This window comes from Tamandua tetradactyla, chromosome 13, assembly GCF_023851605.1.
Source record: "Tamandua tetradactyla isolate mTamTet1 chromosome 13, mTamTet1.pri, whole genome shotgun sequence".
NCBI classification, from domain to species: domain Eukaryota; kingdom Metazoa; phylum Chordata; class Mammalia; order Pilosa; family Myrmecophagidae; genus Tamandua; species Tamandua tetradactyla.
The window spans coordinates 1,483,602-1,507,162 of NC_135339.1; the positions used below are offsets into that span (position 1 = coordinate 1,483,602).

At 36.8% G+C, this 23,561-nt stretch overlaps 1 long non-coding RNA gene and 1 pseudogene across 2 annotated transcripts in view; one reads left to right on the forward strand and one right to left on the reverse strand.

Annotated features, from left to right (window-relative positions):
* Nucleotides 1-23,561, reverse strand: part of LOC143653473 (uncharacterized) — a 163,416-nt gene that overhangs the window by 92,162 nt on the left and 47,693 nt on the right. The window lies entirely within an intron of this gene.
* The window catches only part of LOC143653451 (ubiquitin carboxyl-terminal hydrolase 48 pseudogene), a 32,122-nt pseudogene continuing 27,665 nt past the window's right edge, over nt 19,105-23,561 (forward strand).

Consider the following 23,561-nt stretch of genomic DNA (forward strand, 5'->3'; position numbering starts at 1 on the left):
AAAGGAGGTAATAACAGGATACTATGAACAACTTTACGCTAATAAATACAACAATTTAGATGAAATGGACGGGTTCCTGGAAAGACATGAACAACCAACTTTGACTCAAGAAGACATAGATGACCTCAACAAACCAATCACAAGTAAAGAAATTGAATCAGTCATTCAAAAGCTTCCTAAAAAGAAAAGTCCAGGACCAGATGGCTTCACATGTGAATTCTATCAAACATTCCAGAAAGAATTAGTACCAACTCTCCTCAAACTCTTCAAAAAAATCGAAGCGGAGGGAAAACTACCTAATTCATTCTATGAAGCCAACATCACCCTCATACCAAAACCAGGCAAAGATATTACAAAAAAAAAGAAAACTACAGGCCAATCTCTCTAATGAATACAGATGCAAAAATCCTCAATAAAATTCTAGCAAATCATATCCAACAACACATTAAAAGAATTATACATCATGACCAAGTAGGATTCATCCCAGGTATGCAAGGATGGTTCAACATAAGAAAATCAATTAATGTAATACACCATATCAACAAATCAAAGCAGAAAAATCACATGATCATCTCAATTGATGCAGAGAAGGCATTTGACAAGATTCAACATCCTTTCCTGTTGAAAACACTTCAAAGGATAGGAATACAAGGGAACTTCCTTAAAATGATAAAGGGAATATATGAAAAACCCACAGCTAATATCATCCTCAATGGGGAAAAATTGAAAATTTCCCCCCTATGATCAGGAATAAGACAAGGATGTCCACTATCACCACTATTATTCAACATTGTGTTGGAGGTTCTAGCCAGAGCAATTAGACAAGAAAAAGAAATACAAGGCATCAAAATTGGAAAGGAAGAAGTAAAACTATCACTGTTTGCAGACGATATGATACTATACGTCGAAAACCCGGAAAAATCCACAACAAAACTACTAGAGCTAATAAATGAGTACAGCAAAGTAGCAGGCTACAAGATCAACATTCAAAAATCTGTAGCATTTCTATACACTAGTAATGAACAAGCTGAGGGGGAAATCAAGAAACGAATCCCATTTACAATTGCAACTAAAAGAATAAAATACCTAGGAATAAATTTAACTAAAGAGACAAAAAACCTATATAAAGAAAACTACAAAAAACTGCTAAAAGAAATCACAGAAGACCTAAATAGATGGAAGGGCATACCGTGTTCATGGATTGGAAGACTAAATATAGTTAAGATGTCATTCCTACCTAAATTGATTTACAGATTCAATGCAATACCAATCAAAATCCCAACAACTTATTTTTCAGAAATAGAAAAACCAATAAGCAAATTTATCTGGAAGGGCAGGGTGCCCCGAATTGCTAAAAACATCTTGAGGAAAAAAAAACGAAGCTGGAGGTCTCGCGCTGCCGGACTATAAGGCATATTATGAAGCCACAGTGGTCAAAACAGCATGGTATTGGCATAAAGATAGATAAATCGACCAATGGAATCGAATAGAGTACTCAGATATAGACCCTCTCATCTATGGACATTTGATCTTTGATAAGGCAGTCAAGTCAACTCACCTGGGACAGAACAGTCTCTTCAATAAATGGTGCCTAGAGAACTGGATATCCATATGCAAAAGAATGAAAGAAGACCCATCTCTCACACCCTACACAAAAGTTAACTCAAAATGGATCAAAGATCTAAACATTAGGTCTAAGACCATAAAACAGTTAGAGGAAAATGTAGGGAGATATCTTATGAATCTTACAATTGGAGGCAGTTTTATGGACCTTAAACCTAAAGCAAGAGCACTGAAGAAGGAAATAAATAAATGGGAACTCCTCAAAATTAAACACTTTTGTGCATCAAAGAACTTCATCAAGAAAGTAGAAAGACAGCCTACACAATGGGAATCAATATTTGGAAACGACATATCAGATAAAGGTCTAGTATCCAGAATTTATAATGAGATTGTTCAACTCAACAACAAAAAGACAGCCAACCCAATTACAAAATGGGAAAAAGACTTGAATAGACACCTCTCAGAAGAGGAAATACAAATGGCCAAAAGGCACATGAAGAGATGCTCAATGTCCCCGGCCATTAGAGAAATGCAAATCAAAACCACAATGAGATATCATCTCACACCCACCAGAATGGCCATTATCAACAAAACAGAAAATGACAAGTGCTGGAGAGGATGCGGAGAAAGAGGCACACTTATCCACTGTTGGTGGGAATGTCAAAGGGTGCAACCACTGTGGAAGGCAGTTTGGCGGTTCCTCAAAAAGCTGAATATAGAATTGCCATACGACCCAGCAATACCATTGCTGGGAATCTACTCAAAGGAATTAAGGGCAAAAACTCAAACGGACATTTGCACACCAATGTTTATAGCAGCGTTATTTACAATTGCAAAGAGATGGAAACAGCCAAAATGTCCATCAACAGACGAGTGGCTAAACCAACTGTGGTATATACATATGATGGAATATTATGCAGCTTTAAGGCAGGATAAACTTATGAAGCATGTAATAACATGGATGGACCTAGAGAACATTATGCTGAGTGAGTCTAGCCAAAAACTAAAAGACAAATACTGTATGGTCCCAATGATGTGAATCGACACTCGAGAATAAACTTGGAATATGTCATTGGTAACAGAGTTCAGCAGGAGTTAGAAACAGGGTAAGGTAATGGGTAATTGGAGCTGATGGGATACAGACTGTGCAATAGGACTAGATACAAAAACTCAAAAATGGGCAGCACAATAATACCTAATTGTAAATTAATCATGTTAAAACACTGAATTAAGCTGCATCCGAGCTATAGGTTTTTGTTTTGTTTTGTTTTGTTTTGTTTTGTTCTTACTATTATTACTTTTATTTTTTTTCTCTATATTAACATTCTGTATCTTTTTCGGTTATATTGCTAGCTCTTCTAAACCAATGCAAATGTACTAAGAAATGATGATCATGCATCTATGTGATGATGTTAAGAATTACTGATTGCATATGTAGAATGGTATGATTTCTAAAAAAAAAAAGAAAAAATGGACAGCACAATACTACCTAATTGTAATGTAATTATGTTAAAACACTGAATGAAGCTGCATCTGAGCTACAGGTGTTTTTTTTTTCTTATATATTTTTGTATTTTTTATTTTTATTTTTATTTTTTCTCTATATTATCATTTTATTTCTTTTTCTGTTGTCTTGCTATTTCTTTTTCTAAATCGATGCATATGTACTAAGAAATGATGATCATACATCTATGTGATGATATTAAGAATTACTGATTGCATATGTAGAATGGAATGATTTCTAAATGTTGTGTTAGTTAATTTTTTTTAATTAATAAAAAAATAAAAATAAAAAAAATTTAAAAAGTCTAAACAATTATATTGAGGAGAGGCACACAGAAATCTTCAAGACATTGCTAAAATAAATCAAAGAAGATCAAAATAAATGGAAAGATATTCTGGAAAATTATATGCTTTGGAGAGGATTCAAGAAAACATGAATAACCATGTTGTTAAGATGTCAACATTCTACAGGATGTGATTTACAGATTACACAGTCAGAAAAACTAATGGCCTTCTTTGCAGAAATGGAGAATCCAATCATATCAAATTTAATGGAAGTGTAAAAGCCCAGATTAGCTAAGGTCCTTATGAAAATGAAGAATGACGTAGGAGGACTCACACTCCCCAGTCTTAAAACTTATTACAATGCCTTAGTAATCAAAACAACATGGCACTGGCATAAGGCCAGACAAATGAACTAATGGAATTAAATTGAGAGCTCATACATCAGCCCATCAATTTACAATACTTGAAATGGATTCATCTCCCCTCAATGTGAGAAAGAAAATTCTTTCTCAACTGGTACTAGGAAAACTGGGTGCCTATAAAGAATAAAGGTGTGTCCCTATCTCACAACATATGCAAAAATCAATTCAAAATGGATCACTGCCTAAACATAAGGAGAAGAACTAATAATCATCTAGAAGAAAATGTAAGGAAGCATGTTGAAGATCTGAAAAAAAACAGATAATTGGGGACCTCAATAAAATTAAAACTTTTTGTGCCTCAAAGGAATTTATCATGAAAGTAGAAAGATAATCTACTCAATATGGAAAAACATTTGGAAACCAATATCCAATAAAGGTTTAACATCCAACTTCTGAAGAAATCCCACAAGTCAACAATGAAAAGACACATACGTTTAAAAATGGGCAATTGACTTGACTTGGACATTTTCCCACGGAATATACACAAGTGGCCAAAGAGCACATGGAAAGATGCACAATATCACTTACTGCAAATCAAAACAACAATGAGATAAAATTTCACACCTACTAGAACAGCTATATACAAAAATGGAAAATTATATGTTTTGGAGAGGATTCAAGCAAACATGAATAACCATTCTCTGCAGGTGGGAATGTAAATTGGTGTAGGCCCTGCACAAGACTGTTTGGTGGTGCATCAAAATGTTGAATACAGAATTATACCATGCCCTGGCAACCCCACATCTATGTAAATACCCCAAACATTTGAAAGCAGGGACTTAAAAGAGATATTGGCACACCAGTGTTCACTGCGGCACTACTCACAATTTTCAAAAGATGGAAGCAAGCTAAGTGTCTACAAACCCATGGTCTAGATATAGGTGACCTATGCGGCACTCCAAGTGTTGGGGTCTCCCACAACTTGAGGTCTCCTCCTGTTCCGCTTGAGGGACATCGACAACATATACACATCATGCCCACACTGGATGGTTCTAGACCATCATCTTCCACTTGAAATTGAAGCACTTACCTGATTTTCCGGTGGCGGTGGAGGGCGACGAGGCAAGCGCCACAGGGGCGGGGTGGGTCTGCCGTCCCTAGCAGGCGACCGGGCAGCTGTGCTGGGTCCACCCCGGGCTCCGGACTGCAGCAGCAGAAGGCAGGATCCAGCCCACAGAAGGGCTCACACTCCAGCTGCTCCTGCTCCTCCTGGGCCCACACGCCGCAGCACAGCCCACATGCCGGGCAGAATCTTCGAGTCCACCTCCTCCCCAACACCGCGGCTCACACCACCTTCCCTGCAGCCATTGGCATGGCGCACTTGGGTCTCACCTCAAGGGACAGCGAGAGGCAGCCGGTCCTCCCCCAGCATGGCGGACGTGGACAACCCCCAGTGCCTGCGCTCTGCACCGCCTGGCTCAGACCTCCAACAGCCTGGGGCTCTCCAGGGCTTGAGGGTGGATTTTTTGGGGCTGGGTTCTTTCACAGGTACATTCAACTGGAAGCGTGTTTTCCAGGTACATTCAACTGGAAGCGTGTCAGTGCTTTCATTTCTTTACATTCATTTTTATGGCCAAATAATATTCCCCTGCAAGGATATACCACATTAGTTTCTGCATTCATCAGTGGATAGAAATTTGGGATTTTTCCATCTCATGGCTACTACGATAATGTTGCTCTGGACATTCATGTACAAGTGCTTGTGTGAACATATATTTTATGATTTTTGGCTAGGAGTGAAATTGCAATTGTTGAAGCAAATGGTAAGGCTTTGAGAAATACCGGACTGTTTCTAATGTAAACACACGATATTGCACTGCCACCTACAGTGTATGAGGCTTCCTGTATCTCCACATCTTCTCCAACACTTGCAGTAATCTGACTTTTCATTCTAGTCATCCTAGTGTTTGTGAAGTGGCATCCCATTGTTGCTTTGATTTTCTTTCACCGATTATTAACTTAGTGCATATTTTCATGTGCTTTTCAGCCATTTGTTTTATCTTCTTTTGATAAACATCTGCTCAGATCCTTTGCCAATTTAAAAAATAATTTTCTTTTCATTATTCAGTTGTGAGCATTATCTATGTATTGGAAATACAAGCCTATTATTTGATATATGATATGCAAATATTTTCTCCAATTCTGCGGGCTAATCACTTTATTGATGGTATTCTTTGAAACATGGAGTTAAAAATTGTGATTAATTCCAATTTATCTATTTTTTTCTTTTATTATTTGCTATGACTTTCTGTATCATCTTTAAGAATGCTTTGTGAAAACCAAGGTCATGAAGATTTACTCCTTTGTTTTCTTTTAGGGTTTTACAATTTTAGCTCTTACATTTAGGAGTCTGATATATTTTGCATTGACTTTTTATACAGCATGAGATAAGATTCATATTTAATTCTTTTGCATGCAGCTATCCAGTTCTCTCATCACCTTTTCTTGAGGAGCTAATTTTTTTTCCAATTGAATGTTTTTGGTGCCCTTGTCAAAGACAATTGACTATATACATGTGTGTGGAATGGAACTGGGCTCTCAGTACTATTTCATTTATCTATAGCCTCAATCTCCTTATCTCCTTTAGTTTTCCTCATGGTTTCCTTTATCTCCTTGAGCATATTGAAGATCATTTTTACTCTTTTTTTCGTATGTACAAAGTCTTGTATTATCTGTTGGTGGGTTCTAAGTTTTTAATATGTTTATCCTTGTAAAAGTACAATACTGTTCTGAGTATTGTTGTTCTGTAGTGATTTTTGGAGTTGTGAACCTTATACTTTGTTCTTCTTTTCCAGAATACTTTTGGCTATTTCTAGTTCCACGCAATTCCATATGAATTTTAGAATCAGTATGCCAAATTCTACAAAGATTTTCAAAGGAATTCTAAGAGGGATTGCATTAAATTGGTAGAACAGTTTGACATTTTAATAATGCTAAGCCTTTTGATGCATGAAAATTTCTTTCATTTATTAAGGAATAATTTTCAGATTGCACAAATTTCAGACTGTTCATTAGCAAATAATTGAAACTAAATTAGTTGTTTATTGATATTGCATTCTCTAATCTTGCTGAACTCCTTTATAGTTCTTCAGTTAATTTCTTAGGATATTCTATATACATAATCTGGTCATCTGCAAGTAGAGATAGTTGTGTATTTTCCTTTCAAATATGGATGCCTTTTATTTCTTTTTCTTGCATAATTACTTGGGCTAAAACCTCCAGTAAAAGTTGCATAAATGTGTCAACAGTGGACATCAATGCCCTATTCCTGATCTTATATCTAAAGCATTCAGGCTTTCATCATTAAAGTATGATGTTAGCTTTAGGTTCTTTGATAATATCATTGTCAGATTCAGAAAGGCTGTATTTCTTCATTTATTTGCCATTGCACCATTATAATAAAATCACTGATTCTTGAATTGTTGAATGAAACCCACTTGATTGTAGTTTATTACACTTTGATATAATCCTGGATTGATTTGTTTGTGTTTGTTGAAGATTTTTGTGTCTTTGTTCATAAAGTATATTGGGCTGTAGTTTTCTTCTGTTGATTTGTCTTTGACTGGTGTTAGTATTAGGATAATATTATTCTCCCTTCTTCTATTTTCTAAAAGATATTAAGTAAAAGTGGTTTTATTTCTTTAACATTTTCATAGATTTTGTCACTGAAACTATCCTGGTGAGGACTTTAATTTAGGGCAGTTTACTAACTATGAATTCAACTTTTAAAATAGATAGACTACTACAGTCATTCATACAATAATAATAGTAATAATACCTCTCTGGGGTGACTCTTAGGTATAATCATAAGTAAGCTTAACTTCTCCTTTGCAAGAGTAAGTTTCATATGGCAAGCCCCAAGATCAAGGGCCTAGCCCATTAAAGTAGCATTTCCCAATGATTGTGAGAATATCAGGTCTTCCCCAGATGGGAAATTTGAATATTTCCACCTTTCCGTCAGTCCTTCAAGGGGACTTCACAAATACTTTTTAATCTTCTGCTCAGAATACTCTGGCATTTGTCAGGACATCACATCAACCTGTTTAAGTCAACGAGATCGCATTCCCTATTCAAGGTTCCATGTAATTATGGTGTTTGAATAAGCTGACTATACATGTTAGATTAGATAGTGTTCTACTGAAAATATGAAATGTGCACCAAATAAACAAATAGAGAAGTTGAAGTTTTAAAATGCAATCAATATCATCTTTACCCTTTAGTCTATACCTTAGTCCTACACTGATGAGCTTCATATCTCTAATTGAACTCTGTTACCTTTTTCAGTTTTTTTAAAACAGGAATTGCTGTATGGGATAATTTTGACTTTCATAGCCACAGAGCTCTAACTCTGAACCTCACACGTCACACAAATACCCCAAAATTCTTGGGAACTACCAGGTTCCCAACAAAGCACAGACCCTCAGATTTTAAATAACAAAAAAAAACTTAGGAATAAATGTGACTGTTGTAAGAGTTTATAATCTAGGCACTAATTTTTTATAAGCATTTTTGAAATGAGGCCATACAATATTTGGCCTTGTTTTCATTCATCTTGAAGATATTTAGTGATTTCTCTTGCAATTTCTTCTATGACCCACCATTTGTTTAAGAGTGTGTTGTTTAACCTCCATATATTTGTGCATTTTCCTATTCGTGCCTGTTCCTGATTTCAAGAAACATTCCCATTGAGGTCAGAGAAAGTGCTTTCCCATCTTGATCTTTCAAAATTTTTTAAGACTTACCTTGTGACCCAACATGAGTCGGTACTGAAAAATGATCCATGTGCACTTGAGAAGAATGTATATCCTGTTTTGGTGAGCAACATTCTGTATATATCTGTTAGGTCTAGTTCATTTCTCATATTATTCAAATTCTGTTTCATTATTGATCTTCCATCTAGATAACCCATCTATTGAGAGTTGTGTTTTGAGTTCTCCAACTATTATTATAGAGATATCTATTTCTGTCTTCAGGTTTGCCTGTGTTTACACTATTTAGTTTGGATCACTTGGTCAGGAACATAAATATTTATGACTGTTATTTCTTCTTGGTGACAATCCCTCCATTTTTGTGTGTGCTGTATGGCGGGGCCACATTTCATTACTTTTCCTTGTCAGTATCCCATTACTGCAGAACCATTTGTTGAATGTTTTGTTTGTTTTGCTTGTTTGTTTTTGGGAAGTGCATGGACCAGGAATCCAACCCAGGTCTCCCGCATGGCAGGCAAGAATTCTGCTACTGAACTACCCTTGCACACACACCCATTTTATTAATATGTTGTGCCCTTCTCTATCTCCTATAATGGTTTACATATAAGGTCTGTTTCATCCTATATTAGTATAACTATGCCAGATCATATTTTTGTTGCTATGTGCATGATATACTTCTTTCCATCATTGTTACTGGTCAATGCAGGGGCTCTCTGCATGATGAACACAGAAGAGACAATTATGTAACACTGTGTTTTCTGAGAGAGATAGAATGTATTTTCAGAAACAAAGCAAGGAAATTAGAAGGCCTAGAGCCATAAATGTGTCTCCCAGAATTGGAAAAACTTCCAGTGTTTTTTATCATTCAAACAAAGGCAAGCAGGCTGAAGATAAATACTGAGAATACAAGATTGGTTACATACTTGGTTTACATAAGTTTAAGTCTACTGCACATGTCAGGTGGGCCAACTTAGATTCGATCTGTCTTGCTCTAGGACAGTCAGGTATGGGTTGACTCATATTAGTCAACAAAATTCTCAAAAAAATTAAAAATACTGTAATCATACTATATTCTTCTCCAAACCCAATCAAATGAAGCTAGAAGTCAATAATAATAAATAATAAATAATAAAGAGAAAGAATTAAAAGGCATCGATATTGGAAAAGAAGGGGTAAAATTTTTCCCATTTTTAGATGACATTATCCTATATATAGTAAATCCTGAAAAATCCACTGCAAAACTACTGGAACTAATAAATGAATTTAGCAAAGTGGCATGGTACAAGATCAGTGGTTGCAAGTCAATATTGTTTCTGTATACTAGTAATGTACAATCTGAAAAACATATCTGGATTAACATCACTTCACATTAGTAAATAAATATCTGTGAATAAAGCCTAGCCAATAATATAAAGAGTCTATATACAAAACTACAAGACACTGCTAAGAGGAATCACAGAAGACCTCTATAAATAGAAAGATATTCCAGGTTCATGGATTAGGAGAGTATATTGTTGTGATGTCAGCACTAACCAACACGGTTTATAGATTCAGTGTAATCTCAATCAAATGTCTAACAGCCTTATTTACAGAAATGGAAAAGCCAGTCATATCAAACTTATATGGAAGGGTAAGGGGCCCAGAATAGACAATGTCATCATGAAAAAGAAGATTGAATTTGGATGATTCATACTTCCCAATCTTAAAAGTTATTATAAAGCTGTAGTAATCAAAACAACATGGTACAGGCAGTGGGACACACATATAGACAAATGGAATCAAATTTAGAGCTCAGACATCAACCCTCCCATTTACAATTTTTTTTTAATTTTTTTATTAATCAAAAAAAAGAAAAGAAATTAACACAACATTTAGAAATCATTCCATTCTACACATGCACTCAGTAATTCTTAGTATCATCACATAGATGTATGATCATCATTTCTTAGTACATTTGCATCGATTTAGGAAAAGAACTAGAAAAACAGCAGAAAAAGATATAGAATGTTAATAAAGAGAAGAGAATTAAAATAATAATACTAATAATATATATATATAAAAAGGAAAAAGAAAAAAAACAAAAACAAAAGATACAAACACACAAACAAACAAACAAAAAACCATATTTCAGGTGCAGCTTCATTCAGTGTTCCAACCTAGTTACATTACACTTAGGTATTATTGTGCTGTCCATTTTTGAGTTTTTGTATTTAGTCCTGTTGCACAGTCTGTATCCCTTCAGCTCCAATTACCCATTATCTTACCCTGTTTCTAACTCCTGCTGGTCTCTGTTACCAATGATATATTCCAAGCTGATTCTCGAATGTCGGTTCACATCAGTGGGACCTTACAGTATTTGTCCTTTAGTTTTTGGCTAGACTCACTCAGCATAATGTTCTCTAGGTCCATCTATGTTATTACATGCTTCATAAGTTTAGTCTGTCTTAAAGCTGCATAATATTCCATCGTAGGTATACACCACAGTTTGTTTAGCCACTCGTCTGTTGATGGGCATTTTGGCTGTTTCCATCTCTTTGAAATTGTAGATAATGCTGCTATAAACACTGGTGTGCAAATGTCCGTCTGTGTCTTTGCCCTTAAGTCCTTTGAGTAGATACCTAGCAGTGGTATTGCTGGGTCGTAATCCATTCTGCCATTCTATGTCTTTTGATTGGGAAATTCAGTCCATTAACTTTTAGTGTTATTACTGTTTGGATAATATTTTCCTCTACCATTTTGGCTTTTGTATTATATATATCATATCTGATTTTCCTTCTTTCTACACTTTACTCCATACCTCTCTCTTCTGTCTTTTCGTATCTGACTCTAGTGCTCCCTTTAGTATTTCTTGCAGAGCTGGTCTCTTGGTCACAAATTCTCTCAGTGACTTTTTGTCTATAAATGCTTTAATTTCTCCTTCATTTTTGAAGGACAATTTTGCTGGATATAGGAGTCTTGGTTGGCAGTTTTTCTCTTTTAGTGATTTAAATATATCATCCCACTGTCTTCTAGCTTCCATGGTTTCTGCTGAGAAATCTACACATAGTCTTATTGGGTTTCCCTTGTATGTGACAGATTGTTTTTCTCTTGCTGCTTTCAAGATCCTCTCTTTCTCTTTGACCTCTGACATTCTAACTAGTAAATGTCTTGGAGAACGCCTATTTGGGTCTATTCTCTTTGGGGTGTGCTGCACTTCTTGGATCTGTATATTTAGGTCTTTCATAAGAGTTGGGAAATTTTCAGTGATAATTTCTTCCATTAGTTTTTCTCCTCCTTTTCCCTTCTCTTCTCCTTCTGGGACACCCACAACACGTATATTTGTGCGCTTCATATTGTCATTCAGTTCCCTGATTCCCTGCTCAAGTTTTTCCATTCTTTTCCCTATAGTTTCTGTTTCTTTTTGGAATTCAGTTGTTCCTCCAGTTCACTAATTGTAGCTTCTGTCTCTTTAGATCTACCATTGTAGGTATCCATTGTTTTTTCCATTTTTTCTTCTTTGTCCTTCACTCCCACAAGTTCTGTGATTTGTTTTTTCAGATTTTCTATTTCTTCTTTTTGTTCAGCCCATATCTTCTTCATGTCCTCCCTCAATTTATTGATTTGGTTTTTGAAGAGTTTTTCCATTTCTGTTCGTATATTCAGCATTAGTTGTCTCAGCTCCTGTATCTCATTTGAACTATTGGTTTGTTCCTTTGATTGGGCCATATCTTCAATTTTCCGAGCGTCATCCATTATTTTCTGCTGGTGTCTGGGCATTTGATTAGATCTCCCTGGGTGTGGGACCCGGCTGGTTGAAAGGTTTTTCTGTGGAATCTCTGGGCTCTGTTTTTCTTTTCCTGCCCAGTAGGTGGCGCTCGTGGCGGTCGTCTGTCTGCAGGGCAGTCGGCCCGGGAAACCGCGCGTGGAGGCGGGGGTCGCTGGCCGTGGCTTGGGGGAGTGCCGGTCCAAATTGCCCAGCTGGCCCGAGACGCCAAGCGTGACGGGAGGGCCCCGCTATCCAATGTTCCCAGTCAGACCGGGGAGCCACGTGCGTGGAGGGGACCCCAGACGCCAGCCACCCCAAACGGGAAAACGTGCACCCCTCGGGTATCTCACAGCAGCGGATTCTCCCTACCCGTTCAGCCGTTCCAGAATGGGGTACGCTGTCTTTTTTGGTCTCTGTCGTGACTCCGGGAGCTGTTTCGTATTGTTTCTGTTTCTTTAGTTGCTTTTCTGGAGGAGGAACTAAGACCCACGCGTCTTACTAAGCCGCCATCTTCTCCGGAAGTCCCGATTTACAATTTTTGCCTAGCACCAGGTCCACTCAATGGGAAAGGAATACTCTCTACCACCACAGGGATATCTAGATTTCCATGTGCAAATGAATGGAGGAGGACACCTGCTCTCACCTTACACAAAATTCAATTCAAAATGGATCACAGACCTAAAAATATAGTCCTCTAGTAAAAAATATCAGGAGGCATCTTCAGAATCTTAGGTTAGGCAATGACTTCTTAGATTTCACACTCAAAGCACAAGCAACAAAATAAAAATTAGATAACTTGGAACCTCATCAAAATTGAAAACTTTTGAAACTCAAAGGAATTTGTTATTCAATAGCAGAAATATTTGAAAAGCACATGCTTGATAAATGCTTAGTATCCAAATTCACGAAGAATCCCTACACCTCCCCAAGGAAAAGAAAAACCACTTATTAAAAAAATGGGCAAAAGAATTAACTTGACATCTCTATGAAGAATATATACACTTGGCCAACAAAGCACAAAATTGAAGCTTTGCTCAATATCACTAGGTATTTAGTGAAATGTAAATCAAAACCTCAATGAAATACCATTCCACATCCCCTACAATGGCTACCATTAAAAATGGAAAATTGCAAGAGTTGTTGAAGAATGAACAAACAGGAACAAATGTTGTTTGTTGGTGGGAATGTAAATTGATACAGCCCAGATTGAAGACAATTTGGCCATTCCTCAGAAACTTCAGTTCAGAATTGTGATTTAGAATTATGATCCTGCAATTCCACTTCTAAGTAAAAACCCACAATATTTGAAAGCAGGAACTTGAATAGATATTTGCACAGAAAGGTTTGTAACAGATTTACTCACAATTTTCAAAAACTGGAAGCAGACAAGTTGTCTATCAACTGATGTGATATAAATGGATATAAATGTGTGTATATATCTGCTAATAGAATAGGATATTATCAACCACAAAAAGGAATGAAGTTGTGATACAATGAAGATGCAACATCAACAAGCCTTGAAGATAACATTTTAAGTAAGCAAACACTAAAATACAAGTTTTGTTTGGCTTCAGTGATATGAAATAATTAGCACAAGTAAACTCATAAAGTCAGATTCCAGAACACAGGTTTCCTTGGATAGGGGTTACAAATAAGGACTTAATAGCTAAAGTGTGAAGAGTTTCTTTTTGGACTGATCACAAAGTTTTGGTAATGGACGATAGTGATGGTAGCACAACATCTTGAACCTAAGTAACCTCACTGAATTATATATTTGAATATGTTTAAAAGGGAATATATTAGGTTGTGAATGTGTTACTAGAATAAAATTTTCAAAATAACCTAGGATTATACAACAGTATAAGCAATGGACTATAATTAACAATATAATTATGAAAATTTTCTTTCCTGAATGGTAGAAAATTTCCACCCTAATAATCAGTGATGAGTTTTATATGGTACCCTGTATTTTATGCATGGATTTTGTATAACCTATAATTTTTCCAATTATTATAAAACATTTATTTGAATGCTTGTTTTGAATTCTTCATACCATACATCACAATACCCAACATTAAAATAAATTCCTGATCTCCAAAAGACACCTTGGACTCTTTATTATCAACCTTCTATCCCCCATGTGCTGACAGCCTAAACAAGCACTAGTCTAATTTGTTTCTGCAGATTTTCCTGTTCAGAAATTTATAAATAAAACATATAACATGTGTCTGGTTTTGACTGGCTTCTTTCACATAGCACAATGTTTTCCAGGTTCATGCACATTGAGGCATGTGTCTGTTAAGGTCCATTGCCCATTAAAAAATGGCTATTTTTCTTTTCATTATTGATTTGTAACATTACTTATGTATCCTAAATACAAGTCTGTTATCAGATATATGGGCTACAAATATATCCTCCCATTCTGTGTGCTAATTGTTTAATTTATTGAATGGTATTCTTTGAACAGTGTTTAAATTGTTATTAGTTCCAATTTATCTATTTTTCTTTTTTATGTCATGATTTTGGTGTCATCTCTAAGAGTCCTTTGCTAAATCCAAGATCATGAAGATTTACTCTGAAGTTTTAGTTTTTGCTCATACAAGTATGTCTCTGATACATTTTGAGTTGTGTTTTTTTACATGCTCTGAGGTTAGTGTCCAATTTTATTTTCTTCCATGTGGCTATCCAGGTGTCCCATCACCATTTGTTGAATTCTTTTCCCCACTGGATGGTCTTGGAATATTGAGCTGTACTTTTCTGTTCTTATATTGTCATTCCCTGGTTTTAGAACTAGGATCTATTTTACAAAAGAAATAGAATGGCTTTATTTCTTCCTTAAAGCTTTCATAGATTATGCCAGCACAACCATTCTGCTTAAGACTTTAATTTGGGGAGAGTTTATTAACTATGAATTCAGTTTCTTTAATACATTGTGGAATAGAGCTGTTCATAGAAATCTCTTGCTGTTATTTTAATGCTTATGCAATGAGATTGGATGGCCCTCCTTTCATATCTGATATTAGTACATGTGCCTTGCCTCTTTTATTCTTTGTTATCCTGGCCATTGCTTTATCAATGTAATTAATGTCTTCAAAGAGCAAGCTGTTGATTTCATCTATTTTCTCCCTTGGTTTAGTGGTTTCAATTTGTTTGATTACTACTCTAAGCTTTGATATTTCCTTCTTCATTTATTCTTTTGTTTGAGTTTTCTATACTTTGTTTTTTTAAAAGTGAAAGCTTTACCTGACTATTTTTAGATCTTTTTTTGTTCCTAATATACAACTTGCATTCTATAAATCTCTCTCTAGGGCTATTTTAGCTGTTTCCACATGATTTGATATGTTGGGTTTTCATTTCAGTTAATTTAAATATAGGAATTTCCCTTAAGACTTCCAATTTGCCCACCTATTATTTATCAATGTGCGTGGTTCACTTGGGTGGGAACTCATTTTCTGTGTAAGAGAGGTATAGCCCTGTGGGCAATAAGACTCCCTGTTCTTCCTGTGCACATGAATAAAAAAATTTAACAAATACCTTATTTGTGATTAAACTCCTTTTCTCTAACCAACAGAAATTTAAAACAAATCCTTATGTTACTGGACAAAAGCTGTGGATGTTTTTGCATGACAAACTTAATAACCAATTCCTGTGACACTGCAGTTTTAAAGGAAGAGTTTGTTACTAGGCACATAGTAGGAGAGCAGATGACCTAGCAGCTCAAAATCTGTCTCCCCAAACTACAGTAACTCAGATAGTTTTACTAGGGAAATGATGGGTAGGGTTTAAAATAATGAGCACAATGGCCCCAGATGACACAATTAGAGGTGATCTGATTATTGAGCATGTATAGATTGATTACATGCTTAGTCACAGAATGTATTAAAGAAAATGGCAGAATGAGGTATAGGTAACTTGTAGGTTAAAGTCTAAGCTACTGCTCATGTCAGGTAGGAGCCTCTTTGGTTAGATCCAGTCTAACCAAGATAAATTTAGATTTTGAGTGGGTTAGTTCTGGGCTGACCCAAAACTATTCATTAATAAATATTAGAGAATGTCTTTAGCAACTATAAGACTCTAAAGTTGAAAACTGAACAACGTGGTACAGATGAAGGTTAGTCACAAGGTTTTTACAATCACAAGGCAGAAGATAAGGGCTATATAACCATTATCAGAGATGAAGGCAGTTGAATTACAATTTAGAGATTTTAGGAGTTTTCCTTTGTCTACTCCAATATACCAAAAAGCTAAAAGGAATATCTATATAATGATTTAATAATCAAAATCATCCCTTAAATCCTAACTTATTGGTTACAATTTCATAAACAACATGTACATGGATACTTTTCATAACTTAACTCATAATACCCTAAACTTGAGGATCCCAAGTATCTATCAGGGGGAAAACTGAGTGACCAAAGACTCAATGATAAAAGCCAAGATACTGCTCATCCCCACAAGACATGGATTAAAGATGTGGGTATCAAAGGATAAATTCTGCTTTATTTCATTTTTATGATTTTGAAGATTTAGCAATACTGATGTATAATTATAGAAATTTAGAAAAGAGGTGAATATGGTAGAAGGTGGGTAATTGATGGAAATGTAAGCAGTTATTTTCTAGATTAAGAGAAATGATTCAAATCTTGATGGGGTTGTAGGACACTGTAGGGGACAGGGATGAAAGTTTGAAAAAATGTAATGAATCATTTAGTTAATATCAATTTCATTGTGTTTTAATTTTACATCAATTATAAAAGCATAGAAGGAAAGCAAAATGATTCTGAGGATATTATGGGGAGAAACATTTTATTTTCAGAATCTTCCCCCCACTAACCACATCACTGATGATGAGTCAGGACCATCAGTTGCTGGTGGCTTCCAGGCAGAATGTGGGGAGATTCTGTGGGTTTGTGGTAGGCTGGTGGATCCACAGTTACTGAGAAGAATCCTGTGATGGCCTCAGTGCCATGGAGGGGCAGTAAGCATCTTTGGAGATTATCTTTTGGATGATCCTTGGGAAATTGTGAGAGAGTATGATGGAGCTGCTGCCCAATGACATAAGTCCAGACCTCACATTCCACACCCTTCAGTGGAAATCATTAGTGTGTCCACCATTCCTTGGCTTTTTAGTGGGTCTCATTGTTGTTTTGACCAGCACAGTCTGTTAGAAGTCAACTCTATTTAAGATGTTAAAAGCAGCTTGCAGACACACTGACTGCACTGACTGATAAGAAATGTCAAAGCCTTGCCAAGTTGAGTGCTGCACAGAAGAGGCATGCAGAGACTGCGTCACCTTTAGGGAAGGCCAGTCTACAGAAAGTGACTTTAAATATGCGCGGTCTTCCCGACACCTACAGAAAGGCAAAGACAACGAGAGCAATGCTGGGGGAGGAACTAACCCTGTTTATCCTAAAACTAAAGGAAGAAAGACCCAAAGGTTCCAAACAAAGTGACATAGTAGAAATGTTGAAAACACTGGAATCCCAAGAAGAGATCATGAGAACCAGTATAGCACAAGGCACTTTTCAAAACCCAGAGTGTGGCCACCTCACACAGCCTGATAGTCTGTCCTCCAGCAGTGGGACTGGATCTTTAAAAAGCACTGACCTTCTGCTCCACTCAGGCCTCCTAAACCACATGTCTGCATTCACGCACCCCAGCATCCTTCTGAGAGTCACCGAGGCCAGTGGATTCAACAGAATCATCCCCATGTGCTGGAGTGCTTCTTTCTTCACCTCCTAGACACACAAGTGATATCCTCCATTGACAGTTCCACCTTCAATCACACAGATTATTAGACTTTCAGGAACACATCCAGAAATATGGGGCTTTCTCTATACAGAAAATCACTGAACATGAACACAGCTGCTACTACTTAAAAAATTATTCATATATTTAATATATTATTTAGACACATATTAACATGTTTATAGGTGTTTATTTATTATTTGTTCATATTTTATGCATACATATGTTAAAACTTTGCCCTCAATATATTATATATAAGTGTAATTTGAACATATTTGCAGTTTAGCAATGAGACTTTTAAGGGTCAAAGCAATATTCATTTGCAAGAGTATATTCCCAGCAGTCTGAAGTCATAAATAAAATTAAGCTTTTTAATTATGTATGTATCATTGAAAAATAAAAATAAAAAACTAGGGGTAAAAATCTTTTCTTGAGGAATGTTGTACCAATGAAGAACTTATATAATGTAATGTTATATTCTAAAATTAAAAAAGATGAAAATTAAAGTGATAAGTTTACATGGAGATATTTTTATTTCAGTGCAAATGTGCTACAATATGAGTTTTCTCAGGAGGAAAAATCTGTCTTGAACATAGCAGGAAGTAGCACACTCCACCACTGATCCCTTTCTTAGTCACCTATGGACACACCTCAAAGGAAAGCTGAGGGAGCAGCAAGGAGCTCCTCTCCCAGTACATAGTAGGCTTCCCTAAAATAAGTAGTTTTAGTCATAAATAATGTCCCTATGGTAGAGAGCACAAACTGGACATAATTAATAATGATGGAGTAAAGCAGCAAGTGACACTCTGAGTAACTGGGGAATCCAAATATCTGAGATAATTGACTAGTAAAGCATCATGATTCTCCTCAAAATACAGAAAGGAAACTGATTTTAGACATTTTGATACACTAATATGTGGAAAAGAAAGTCCCTGTTCCTAGGAAACTGGTGTTTTAGGAGAGAAAGAAAGATTCTAAAAGAAATTAAACAGAATACATAGTATGTTAGGAGATGATAGGGCTGATGGAGAAGTATGAGATGGGAAGGATACAAAGTAATTGATGTGGGGAAAACAGCCTCTTGGAAAGAGAAGTCAGGGAAGGCCTCTGAGGAGGAAACACCTGAGCAATGAGGGAACCTGGGGCAGCACTGAAGGATGAGTGGCCAGGACAGGTGACAGCCCTAAGCAGACACAATCAGCATGATGGGTGCGAGGACCAGCCAGAGACCAGAGTGGCTGGAATGCAGTTGAAGGTTGACCCGAGTGAGACAGTAAAGGCTCTCGTGGGCCAGATGACTGAGTGCACTGTCACCACAATAGAGATTTTAATTTAAAATGCCAGCGATAGCAATGTGGGAAAAAAAAAACAGAGAGATCAGGTGAAGACTATGATAGTCACTGGAGGCTGAGGATGGTGAATAACTGGACCAGGGCCAGAACAGTAGAGGTGAAGCAGGGATGAGTTCAGATCCAGGAGGATCTGGGTAGTATTTACCTTTTAATGATATTTAGTCTTCCAATCCATGAACATGAAATCTCTTTCAATTTACTTAAATCTTCTTTGAATTCCTTTTTTCAACATTTTTATTGTGAAATATAACATATATACAAAAAAAGCAATACGTTTCAACATACAGTGTAACAAGTAATTATAGAACAGATTTCAGAGTTTGGTAAACATTAATATAATAATTCAGCTGTCATACTCATTTGCTAAGTCCTGTCTTCTCTGTTATAACTCTTCCTTCTCCTTTAATCCTTCTCCCAATATTCAGGGTTATTTAGACTATGACCATTCTAACTTTTGCACATTGGAAAGGGCTGTCGATAATAATGGGGCAGCAGGGAAGGAACTAATTAATGTTCTGCCAAGGAACCTCAGTGCATGAAACGTTTGTAGAATCTCAGATAACCCCCTCGGTGTTCTTTAGGGTTCTGAAAAATGGTTTTGGTTGGGGTTTGGAAAACTCTGGTAATTAGCAATATCTAACTGAAGCTAGCAAAAGAGTAGCCCCCATAACAGCCCCCTCAACTCTACCTGAACTCCCCTAGGCATTTATATCACTCTGTTACATTTCATTTCCTCCCTTTGGTCAAGAAAGTGCCATTGATCCCACAGTGCCAGGGCCAGTTCCACCTTGGTATCTATGCCTCAAGCCACCAGGGAGAACCCCACACCTGGATGCCATGTCCCATGACAGGTTGGGCAATGATCTCACCCACAAAGCTGGGCCCAGAGAGTGAGAGGCCACATCTGAGAAACAGAAGAGGCATCCAGAAGCAACTCCAGGCACAACTACAGCCAGACCCAGCTTCTCTGCCACAGAAACAGGCACAAGAGCAAATCCCAAGTTCAAAGGTCTGGCCTATTCACCTCGGAGTTCTCAGTATTTGAGACAGTACCAGGGTTTTCCCTGTTAGTACAGCTTAACAGTCCTATATCTTTTCTCCCACCCTTCATGGGATGCTACAAACACTTCAATTATTCAACCAACATACTCTGGGATGCACCCAGACACCATACCAAGCTACTCAGAATAACACACCTTCACTCACATCCTGGGCTCCATGTGTTTGGGTTACTTAAATAAGCCATCCAGAGGGGTTCAGTTAGATTATGTGCTACAGGAAATCTAGGTTTTGGACAACCAAACCTCTCTTCCTTTGGTCTCACACAGCAGATGAAGTTCCAAAATACTGACAATATCTTCCTACCCCTGTACTCTGATCCATCTCAGTCCTGACTTGACTGACCCGGTTACCATCTCCAACTGAAGCCTGATCCCCCTCTCCCCTGGCTTCCCTAACAGCCACTGTATGTAGCAACATCAGCTACCAGAGCTATAGAACCCCAGGCACCACACAAACAGCCAAAGCCCCGGGGAGACAAAAGATCGTACACACAGAGCACAGTATCTCAAAATCCAGAAACATTAACAGCTCTGGACTAAATGCATTCACTACAAAAACCCATAATCCAGATCCCAATTATCTTATAAGTATCTTCTAAAGGAGACCATATAATATTTGTCCTCCTGATTCTGACCCACTTTGCACCACATGATGTCCCCAAGGTTCACCCACTCTGCCACATGCCCCACAATCCTACTTGTTCCCATAACCACACAATGCTTCATCATATGTACATTCCACAGCTCACCACTCCACTCTTCAGTCAATGTATCCTTCAGCCACCTCCCTCCATTGGACATTATGTCCACAGTCAACCATCCCTATTTCACACTATCCTTACTTAGTTGTACAATCATGGACACTCTCAATTTTACACAATTTTCATTGCTCCAAAGAGAAAAATAACCAATAAACACACCCTCACCAAATTGAAAATCCAAACCTCCCCTTAACAGTTGTCCTTCCCTTCCCCCAATTATTTACCTCTGGCATTGCTGCGGTAGTGTTGATGCCTTCCTGTTAAATATAGACTGTTGCCTGAAATAGTAGTTTCCCCTTTATCCCTCTATTATTTACTTTTTGTACAAAATGTGTACCTTGAAGTGGTTCATGCAAGAACTTCTTTATATTTGCAGTGTTAATCAGTGGGCTACAATCCCTCTCAATCATGTCTCCCTTCAGTATGGCAATAGTAATTATTGGCCCACTAATGAACTACCTTCACTTCTGTCCATTCCTTTACATTTAAGTTCAACCTCATTAGCTAACCATTTAACCATTTCTAGTATCCATGTATCTCCAGGTCCCCAATATTATATACTGTAAGCCTCTGAGTTTACCTTTACCAAGGTCATAATAACAGAATCATACAGCATGTCCTCTTGTATCTGGTTTGTTTCACTCAGCATTATGTCCTCAAGGTTCATCCATCTTGGCACATGCTTCAGCACTTCATTTCATCTTACTGGTGCATAATATTTCATAGTATGTATATCCCACATTTTTTTACTTATACCGCACATTTTGTTTATTCACTCATCTGTTGATGGTCACTTGGATTGTTTCCATCTTTAAGCAATTGTGAAGAATGCTGCCATGAATACTTATGTACAAATATCTGTCATGTCACTGCTTTCAGCTCTTCTGGCTATATACCAATAGTGGTATTGCTGAGTCATAGGACAACTTGATATTCAGTTTACCAAGGAACTGCCAAATTGTCTTCCATAGTGGCTATATATTATTAAATTCCCATCAGTGGTGCAAAAGTGTTCCAATTTCTCCACATCCTCTCCAATATTTGTGGTTTCCTGTTTGTTTAATAGCAGCCATTCTTAGAGGTATAAGGTGATATCTCATTGTAGTCTTGATCTGCATTTCCCTCATAGCTGATTAAAATGAGCAGTTCTTCATGTGCTTTTAGCCATCTATATTTGCTCTTTAGAAAAATGTCTACTCATATCTTTAGTCCATTTTATAATTGAGTTCTTTGTTCTTTTGTTGTTGAGTTGTATGATTTCTTTATGTATACAGGATATCAAACCCTTATCCAATACATGGTTTCCAAATACTTTCTCCTATTGAGTTGGCTGCCTCTTCACGTTTTTGACAAAATATTTTGAGTCACAGGAGCATTTGATTTAGAGGAGTTCCCATGATCTATTTTTTCTTTCCTTGCTTGTGCTTTGGGTGTAAATTTTAGGAAGCTACTACCTATTACATGTCTTAAGGATGTTTCCCTATATTCTCTTCTAAGAGTTTTATGGTACTGACTCTTTATATCTTTAGTCCACTTTGAGTTAAATTTTGTATAGGGTGTAAGGTAAGGGTCCTCTTTCATTCTTTTGGCTATTGATATCCAGTTCTCACATGCCCGTTTATTGAAAAGATAATTCTGTCTCAGGTCAGTGAATTTGGGAAACTTGTTGAAGATCAATCGGCCGTATATTTGTTGGCCTATCTCTGCACTCTCAATTTCATTCCACTGGTCAATACTTTTACTTTTGTGCCAGTACCATGCTGTTTTGACCACTGTGGCTTTGTAATTAACTTTCGAATCAGGAAGTGCTATTCCTTCCACTTAATTCTTCCTTATTGAGATAATTTTAGCTATTCAAGGTCTCTTTCCCTTCCAAATGAATTTGATAGCTAACTTTTCCAAGTCTTCAAAGTATGTTGTTGAAATTTGATTGGTAGTGCATTGAATCTGTAAATCAATTTTGGTAGATTTGATACCTTAACTACATTTAACCTTCCTATCCAGGAGCAGGGAATGTCTTTCCACTTCTTTCAATTCTTTTAAAAATGTTATGTAGTTTTCTGTATTCAGGTTCTTTACATGCCTGGTCAAGTTCATTCCTAGGTACTTGATTCTTTTAGTTGCTATTTTGAATGGAATTTTTTCCTTGATTCTCTCCTCAGTTCAGTCATTGCTTGTGTATAGAACCATTACTGATTTTTGAACATTAATCTTGTACCCCATAACTTTGCTGAATTTGTTTATAGCTCAAGAAGTTGTGTCATAGATTTCTGAAGGTTTTCCAAGTAAAGTATCATGCCATCTACAAATAATGAAAGTTTTATTTCTTCCTTTCTGATTTGGATGCCTTTTACTTCTTTTTTCTACCTGATTGCTCTAGCTAGAACTTATGGTAAAATGTTGAATGATAGT